The sequence below is a fragment of the Hippocampus guttulatus genome, chromosome 19 (assembly GCF_054856545.1).
Source record: "Hippocampus guttulatus isolate MCC_2025c chromosome 19, RoL_Hgut_1.0, whole genome shotgun sequence".
Lineage (NCBI taxonomy): Eukaryota > Metazoa > Chordata > Actinopteri > Syngnathiformes > Syngnathidae > Hippocampus > Hippocampus guttulatus.
Window position 1 is genome coordinate 5,844,835 of NC_141279.1, and position 8,055 is coordinate 5,852,889.

At 43.8% G+C, this 8,055-nt stretch overlaps 1 long non-coding RNA gene across 1 annotated transcript; it reads left to right on the forward strand.

Annotated features, from left to right (window-relative positions):
• The first annotated feature begins 141 nt into the window (after positions 1-141).
• Positions 142-7,992, forward strand: LOC147189794 (uncharacterized). The gene is made up of 5 exons (XR_015104146.1): positions 142-278; positions 364-457; positions 2,987-3,032; positions 3,961-4,001; positions 7,049-7,992. It is a non-coding gene; the product is annotated as an uncharacterized LOC147189794 (long non-coding RNA).
• Positions 7,993-8,055: the final 63 nt, after the last annotated feature.

Sequence of the window (8,055 nt, forward strand, 5' to 3'; positions counted from 1 at the left end):
TGTCATTGGGCTCACTAGATAATCAGTGATGGCCTTTTATGAAAGAACCCCTTGACCTCAGAAGACAGATAATGTTTGATACACACGTGTAATCTGTGTACAGTGCTGGTAGAGGACATGTCAGTGTGCGATTTGGTGTGTGCAGTTTGTCTGTCTCGTCTCCAGCTGTCACCTCTGGCACCCACTCCCCCCCCCCCACCCCCCCTTGGGGGCGTAGAGTTAGCACCCTTCACCAACACCTCTTCCAGAACCAACAACCAGGAGATCATTCCTCGCAGGTGACTATTATAATATTATTATAAAAAAAGGTTTCAAGATCTTTTGTCACAATAAAATGTGTTTTTTTTTTCCCCTCCCAATAAGGTTGGGGCGTTGTTGCACACTGACGGCAGGCATGTTCATTGCGGTGGGACGAGTTCCAGACCCATGCCCCCCGGTGGGGTGGCTTGTGATGTTGGTGAGTTTGTGGGCGTGAGCAGTGGCTCACAGCAGCTTTTTGTATTTTAATGCTCTCCTGGCATTCAATAACGGATGAAAAGTGTGTTGTCGACTGTGGCAGGGGCATTATAGGAAGTTAATACACTGGAAAATTCAGTTGGGGTAAATAAACAAAAACAAAAAAAATGAATAATGAATTGCGATTTAGCTTGGGAACGCTGGACTAGTTTACATAATTAGATTGACGACACACTCATTGTATTGCACATATTGCATTTTATCCAAAGAATCTTTTTAGAATCGAATATGCAGAAGATGAATTGTTGTTGTGTTAGCATGGCTGCACGACGACTTTTTTCCCCTTATTTGTGGGCGTGTGTGCATTTGAAATGTTTTTTTTTTCTGTTGCGCTTGAGAGTTTAATAGACGTGTTTACGATTCTCCTGCTGTTTTCATTGGCTTTCGCGACTGCTTCCCATGTCGCTGCAAAGTAACTGGCTGGAACTGTCCTTTTTCTTTTTATATCCAGTATTTATTCGTACGCCTGCCTGCTTCTTAATCCTCTCATCCATCCCCTTGGTTTTATATCGGCCAACAGTCTCTGTTCTGAGGCGCGACAGCTATTTGCTTAAAAAAAAGAAAAAAAAGAAATGCATGTACGACTTTGGATCCAAATTCTTGCCTGGTCCCCAAAGAGAGGTAGAGGTCACATTTTTTCTTTTTTAAAATCGAACTCTATGTGACCATCTTGCTTTATTTCTCTCTTCTGACAAAAACACGTGGAGCGAAGAACCGTTGTTTGAGCCTCTCAGCAGCTTGTCAAAAAGCCCTTTGGGAACAACACACTTAAAAGTCACACTTGACTCATTCTGTACCGGCGTTGACTTATCAGTGATATTTCGGACCAATGTTTTCCAGGACGATGATTCTGAAGACATTCCACTAACGACAGTGTCACATGTAAAGTGTACGTGCTTGTTTTGAAAGTCCAAATATGGAGATAAGATGTCTGGTTCACACACATCCTCGTCTGCGGGTTTCAACACAATGGCGCACCGCTTGACCGCAGGAACGACCCCTGTAAATCATTTAAAACCACAACACGTTACTTTTTAGCTACCCCGCTCTTACATTTTCCACCGACTACTTCATTTTGCGTTTCTTTAAGTTAATTTATTACTAGGTGTCTTTTTTTTTTTTTTCGCAATACTGTACTCCACACTGCTGGGCAACTGGGAAACATCCTACTGAAGAGGTGCGAAGCATTCCTATTGAAAGTCAATTTAAAAAAAAAAAAAAAAACATGACCAAAGACCTCTCTTGGGGAACTTTTTCGCACAGGCACGTGCCCCTTTGCCCCAGATGAGAAAAGTGCCCTTTGCCTGAGCTAATTTTTTTGTGAGGCACTCACATAAGATTAATGACAGTTATCGTAAGTGTCCAACTGCATGTTGAGTAGCTGATGATAAGTAGCTTTTGTCCTGCGTTTATAAGACAGAGATAGATTGAAGGACAAAAAAAAAAAAGACATTATTTAACCCTTTTAGGGACAGCGGTTACTACAGTGGACAGCTTATCATGTTATCAGGTTACAGGGTGCATGAAAGGGTTAAATGTGCGATTTAAGAGAAAAAAAAAAGTACATTTGAGGGAAAAAAGCAGATGAAAGGATTTTCCGAGGAATGACTTTTACACATTTCTGTCTTGCAGCCAAACACATTAAGAGTCGTTCCAGTGACGCGAAACGCGGCTAAATTCAATTTCAAAGAGGCGGAGACCACGGAATCAACAGCGCTCTGAAATTATCTCCAATGGTTTGGAGAAAAAAAAGTCTATTGTGTAGTAGCATTCGATGTCGTGTAGAATCCCAGCGTAATTAGTGCGCTGGTTCCATAATTATGTGTTTGTGGGGCTTTTACTGGCATCTCAGAAGAGAAATGGAACTAAAACAGGCCAATTAAAGTTGTTAACATAGGCTCAAAATGGAATATAAAAAAAATTGTTGGATAGGAAATAGAAAACTACATTTCTGGATTTGAGATGATTTTTTTTTTTAACTCAAAAGGTCAAACCACCGCAAACGCTCCCCACAGGGTTTCGTTGACAAATGCCACCGCAAATGACCCAAGTAAACAACGCGGGGAACATCGCCCCCCCCCCCCCCATTGGTTTGTTGTGATTCACCAAATGTCGCCGTTTGATAACATTTTAGCAGAGATTTTACCAAAAGAAGGTTTAGGCAAGAAAACACGACTACGGTAGTACTGTACGTTTATGATCCCATTCCCAGACAACATTAAAAGAGCGACGACACGCCAGACCGGTTTCCATCCCATCACAGGGCACAAATAAAACACATTTAAATACGACAAAATGTCCTCCTTCCAGTGACAAATCTTGTTTGTTTTTTTATTGACAATGCAGACGACCTTACAACCGGGCTGATGCTTGCTCCATGCAAACCAGACTGCTAGAAATGAGTAGCCGACATCTTTTTAGCGTGCTAATTTGAACGGCGAAGAATAACAGGGGCTACTGTGTTTTTCAGGAGTCTGGAACCAAACGTCTGTCGAGGGAGTCTGCAGTTAACACAGGTGCTTTTTTTTTTTCTTTTTCAACTATACATTCATTCACAAGTTCATGTTTTTTTATGGTACCGTACTATTTTGGTGGTGGACTAGGGGGGGAGGGCAAATGACTTGTTTTCATTCACGTAAACCCCTGATTGCGTGTTTTCGTAGTACTATTGGCTGTTTTGCTAAGACTGCTAGAAAAATATTTTCCAACATGCCGAGAGAAAAGAAAATGATTTTGAGTCATGACTTTGCGCGCCGCCTTTCGCTCGAAACTAAATTGCATTTATGCAAGACTGGCAGACATTCCTTATCACACGTGCAGATAATTATTTTCACACTTAAAACACCCGCGCCTCCTCACATGAACAGCCAAGCACTTGCAATCAGAGGCAGCTAAACTTCGAATTTTGGGACAGTGAATCAAATCCCGCTGAAGCCCTAAACTGACATCCTTCGGCATCTGCCAGCCTACAAATCAAAAACCCAAACTCTGTGCCTGGTGGGGGATTCCAGACTGGAACTATGAACAAAAAAAAAAAAACCATCAACAGACCACAAAGTCACTTTACTATTCGCTACAAAGAATGATGAGATTGTTGAAAAGAATGAGCACATTCAGCAGGGGAGAAGGAAAAATGATGTTGTGACTCATATTCTACGACTATACGGTGAATTATTAGTCAATATGGGACACAGATCATAAGCGATTGCATCACGGATCTTTTGACGCCGAAGTGTTGAACAACTCATATTGACGAAAACGATGTGCTAAGCCGCGAGTTGACCGAGAGGTCATTTCGTTCTGATGACGTCAGGACTAAGACTTACGTTTCGTGTCCTCGCCACACGATGTGTCATGCTGTACATTCTATAACGGCTGTAATCCCCCCCACAAAAAAAAAAAGTCATGTTTGGGTATTCAGATTTTGTTTTTTTCTTCTTTCAGAACAGTACTGCGGTGTACCAAGTTCCCACATACAACATTGGGTAAGAGTCAAGTAGCGTTATAGCTACTGTGTAAATAAATGCAGGCTTTTGCTAACGGGTGTGACAGCTAGCAATCTGCTTTTGGCTGCATGTCAAACACATTTGTTTAAAAAACATGAAAATGTATTTTCCAAGCTTGGTGCAAAATAGATAAACTTCTCAAAAATGGAAAGACAAAGCAACCATTCTGCAGTTTATTATATATAAGTAGCAATTTTAAACACGCCTTCAATGTCACAAGTGTCTCACATCGACCCAAGCAGCCAATTCGGCAATAATCTCAGACCAACCACATGGCAGCAACGACCTATCCCCCCCCCCCCCCCCCACCCAATTAGACCAAACAGGAAGGCGTCTCTTCACAATATGATTAATTCAAGCGCGTTCACATGCACGCGCCGAGCGCACATCACATAGGAAAACAGCACAGTTCTGCCACATACCACCGCGTCTGGAAATAACCTCCCTTCCTTTGCATCTTTCCTTTTGGCTCCACTGACAGGCAGTCGGGGCTCATCAATCATTTGGCCTTGAGCCTAACTAGACGGTGGTCGAGGTCACAGCTTTCGATATGAATGTCACGGCGTAAATAGCAGAGGATTCCTTGTGTGTGTGTGTGTGTGTGCGCGTGTGCGTGTGATTCTTTCAGAAATTTACGTTCGGTACATCCTATCTTATAGTGTGATCAAATTTTCCATTCCGTTGCGATGACATAGTCAGTTCCCGATGGTTCACATGCCAAATATCATCGGATTAAATACCAAACATCTCTCGCCACAATTTTAAGATGTTGATTTAGGAGTCATAAATCAAGCTGCAGTAATCTTGCCACCCCATTTATGGCCATTTTTCTCCATAGATGCTTTTTTTTTTTTTAATGGATGAACATATTTGTGTTTTCCTGGCACAGGAACAGCATGGTTTATTCGCTCTCATCGGTTAACGGTTCGGCCGTAGTCTCGTGTATGTCGAATCTTATGAAGGGTTCCCAAAAAGGACGAGAAGGAAAGTGATGCAAAATGGGAACATTTTAGAACAGAGGTGGGCAAACTACGGCCCGCGGGCCGAATCCGGCCCGTTGGTCTTTTTAATACGGCCCGCCAAAGGTTGGTCCACAATTAAGGTTCGATGTGAATGATTGCATTCATTTCAATTGGACTTGTAATAACAGGCATTTCACCGCCAGGTGGCACATTGACTTGAAGTTGCAGAACACGGGGGGGGGGGGGTCTTTTCGACCACCTAGGACCTCTGTATCGCTCGACTTCTACTGGTCTGATCACAACCCATCTGCAGTAATGCACAGGCTAAAATAGGTAATCAACAACACTGTTGTCATTTTAAAAAAGTATATTAATACAGTACGTTCAGGCTTTTGTTCTGTTGATGTTTGATATGGACTGTCAACAAATGCAGTTTTTAAAAATGTTTTAATGTACCATAGCTCGTGCTGACCTGGCCCTTCTGTCAAATTTTAAAAGTCAATGCGGCCCCTGAGCCAAAAGGTTTGCCCACTCCTGTTTTAGGATGTCGTTCGGGCTGCCACGAGCTACTGTGAAGTTTCGAACTGCGTGCGAGTCCCTGATGAGAGTGTTCAGACGTAGCAACAGTCGCACAACGGTAGTTTGCGTGCGTGTGTCCGTCTTGGCGCCGTTTCCTGTTTAAGCCTCGCAAGCACATAAAGTGCGGCCTTACAATGGTCCATTGTCCCGTCCGCCCTCCACTCTTCCTGTCGGGTCAGAATTCACGGAAATAAGGACACGGTGCAAAACAAACAGCGGCGGCTACAGCTCTCCACCCTCTCGGTGGGCCCTCCAGGAGAAACTCATTGCGTAGGCGGCGGCATTCCTGCCAGGAAGCTAATCAGCATCACATCCCAGTTTGAAATGTATGTAACGTATGTGAATGTTAAATAAGGTTGACCGGAGGCAGAGAAGGGCGGAGAGGAGATGCGTCGGGGTGTACAAAATGAAACCAGACGTGACGGGAATTTCCAACAAAGGCCGTTATGGTTTTACATACCACACTGCTAAAGTGAGTTGCTCGCTCCGCTCCTGGTGTGAAAAAAAAAAAAAAGTGCGCATTCCTCGGTTTTTACTTTTTGCATCTTCAGATGAGAAGACATTTTCTTTGATTTCAAATTGCATTTGAATTGGCCGTTCAACTCTCTCGCAAAGTCATGTCACTCTGGCATTTCACTCGTAAGGACAAGCGGATATTTCGGATGCAGTTCTTCGATTGGATCTCAATGGAGCCAAAATATTTAAAAAAAAAACACCAAAAGTCACATTCATTCATATGTAGATGCTTATATCCATTTTACGCCAAAATGTATCTTTTAGATGCTAATGCAAAAAAACAAAAGGGGTCAATTTAGGTGACTTCAACAGTACGGCTTGCGTTTTATGAAACTCTCAGACGGTCCGTTTTCTGCTCGAGCAATTTTTATCCTTCATTGTATGGCTCTTGTCTACGTTTGGTGCAATGGTGGGATCTCCCTTCAGGGAAAAAAAAATCTTTCCATGGGGTTATAAAAATGTCATATCTTAAATAGAAATGCTGAGTGCTGCTTTGGAGCAGAAATAAAGGATGTGCTGAGGAAGCAGAATGGACTCCACCCTGCATCTCAGCTCCTATTTCTACAGTGTTTGGGGGGGGGGGGTCAGTACTTTGGCTTGTAAGAACACGTGACTACATATTGTGTGGTGGAGTGCGTGTGGCATCTCTGACGAAAGCAAGACAGGCCCACGCCAAGCGCAGGCTCCTGCACCTCAAATGAATGTAATTTTATGCCGCAAATACTGACTGTATTGTACTCCTGTTAAATTGGGGTTCAGAGCTCTGCAGCATAACAATAAACATGACATTTTCGCCTCACTATTTTTTCTTCCTGTGTTTGGATTCCCAACTGCGCTCACTGTTGTGTAACAACGGGGGAGTAGATTCCTCTCTGATTTAGACATTGCATTATTTGGCAAGAGGTGCTGTCAGTAAGTCATCATCTTGTCTTAATTCAACAATTTGCTTTCTTCGCTGTCTTTTTACAGGCTCGGGATCGTTCTTGGAGGAACGGTCAGGAGCCATCACTTGCCGTTCACAAGTCGTTTACGTCAGAGTTGGGGAAATAAACGATACACGGCCTTGCCAAAGGTATCTGGAAATACTGACTGCGTTGTATAATCACATCGGTGGCTTAAGGCTACGGTGGAAATATTGGTAGCTTAATAATGACATGGAGCAAAAAGAAGAAAAAGCCTGACGGCGACTCGCAAAACTCCCGAGAGGACAGCGGGCCAAGCTCATGCCGCACATTTCAAGGCGATGAGAGAATGGAGCGGCGTTTTATATATTGCCATCTGTGTTTTGTTGTGCATGCCTTCTCTGCAAACGTGATTAATTGGAGCTTCAGGAATGTGCGCGCGCTGTTTAGTCTTCAGCGGCCCCGAGTCGTCGGCCCCTGACCCAACCAGGGAACCAGAACACCTCTAAAAGCCATCAGACGTCACCTTATCTAAACGCAGCGCAGGAGAGCGGCCTCCTCCTCCTCCCTATTGGTCCATCCATCCTGTCCTTCGTCATAAACCAAATTCAGTCTCCGCTTAAGAGTATTTTGATCACCGCAGACTCCGACCGGACGGATTGGCATTTCCTGTGGGCGGAGCCGGGGAGCAGACGCATTCTTGGGCCAGTCACCTTCACTTCCTGTCTCTGCTAACACCCCACTGAAACCCAAGCAGTCTCACTTTCTCATCGACGATGCATTGCACTTTAGAGTACTCCCATTCCTTGAGGCTCATGTAAAACAAAGCTGAACAAGGCCGCCATATCGGTTTGGTGATATTGAAGGAGACGTAACTTCCAGAATGTTGCAGTGTTTTGTCGCGCTTTGGCAACACAGCACACAACACAACGGCAAGGACAAAGACGTGAAAAATAGTTTGAAGAACCCATTCCGTGCCACCAGGGGCGGAGCTACATGCTCACCATTCACACTTTCTGGCCACCCCGCATCTAGAGGAAAATTTTGATACCAGTAAATTTTCTGCCATTTTCA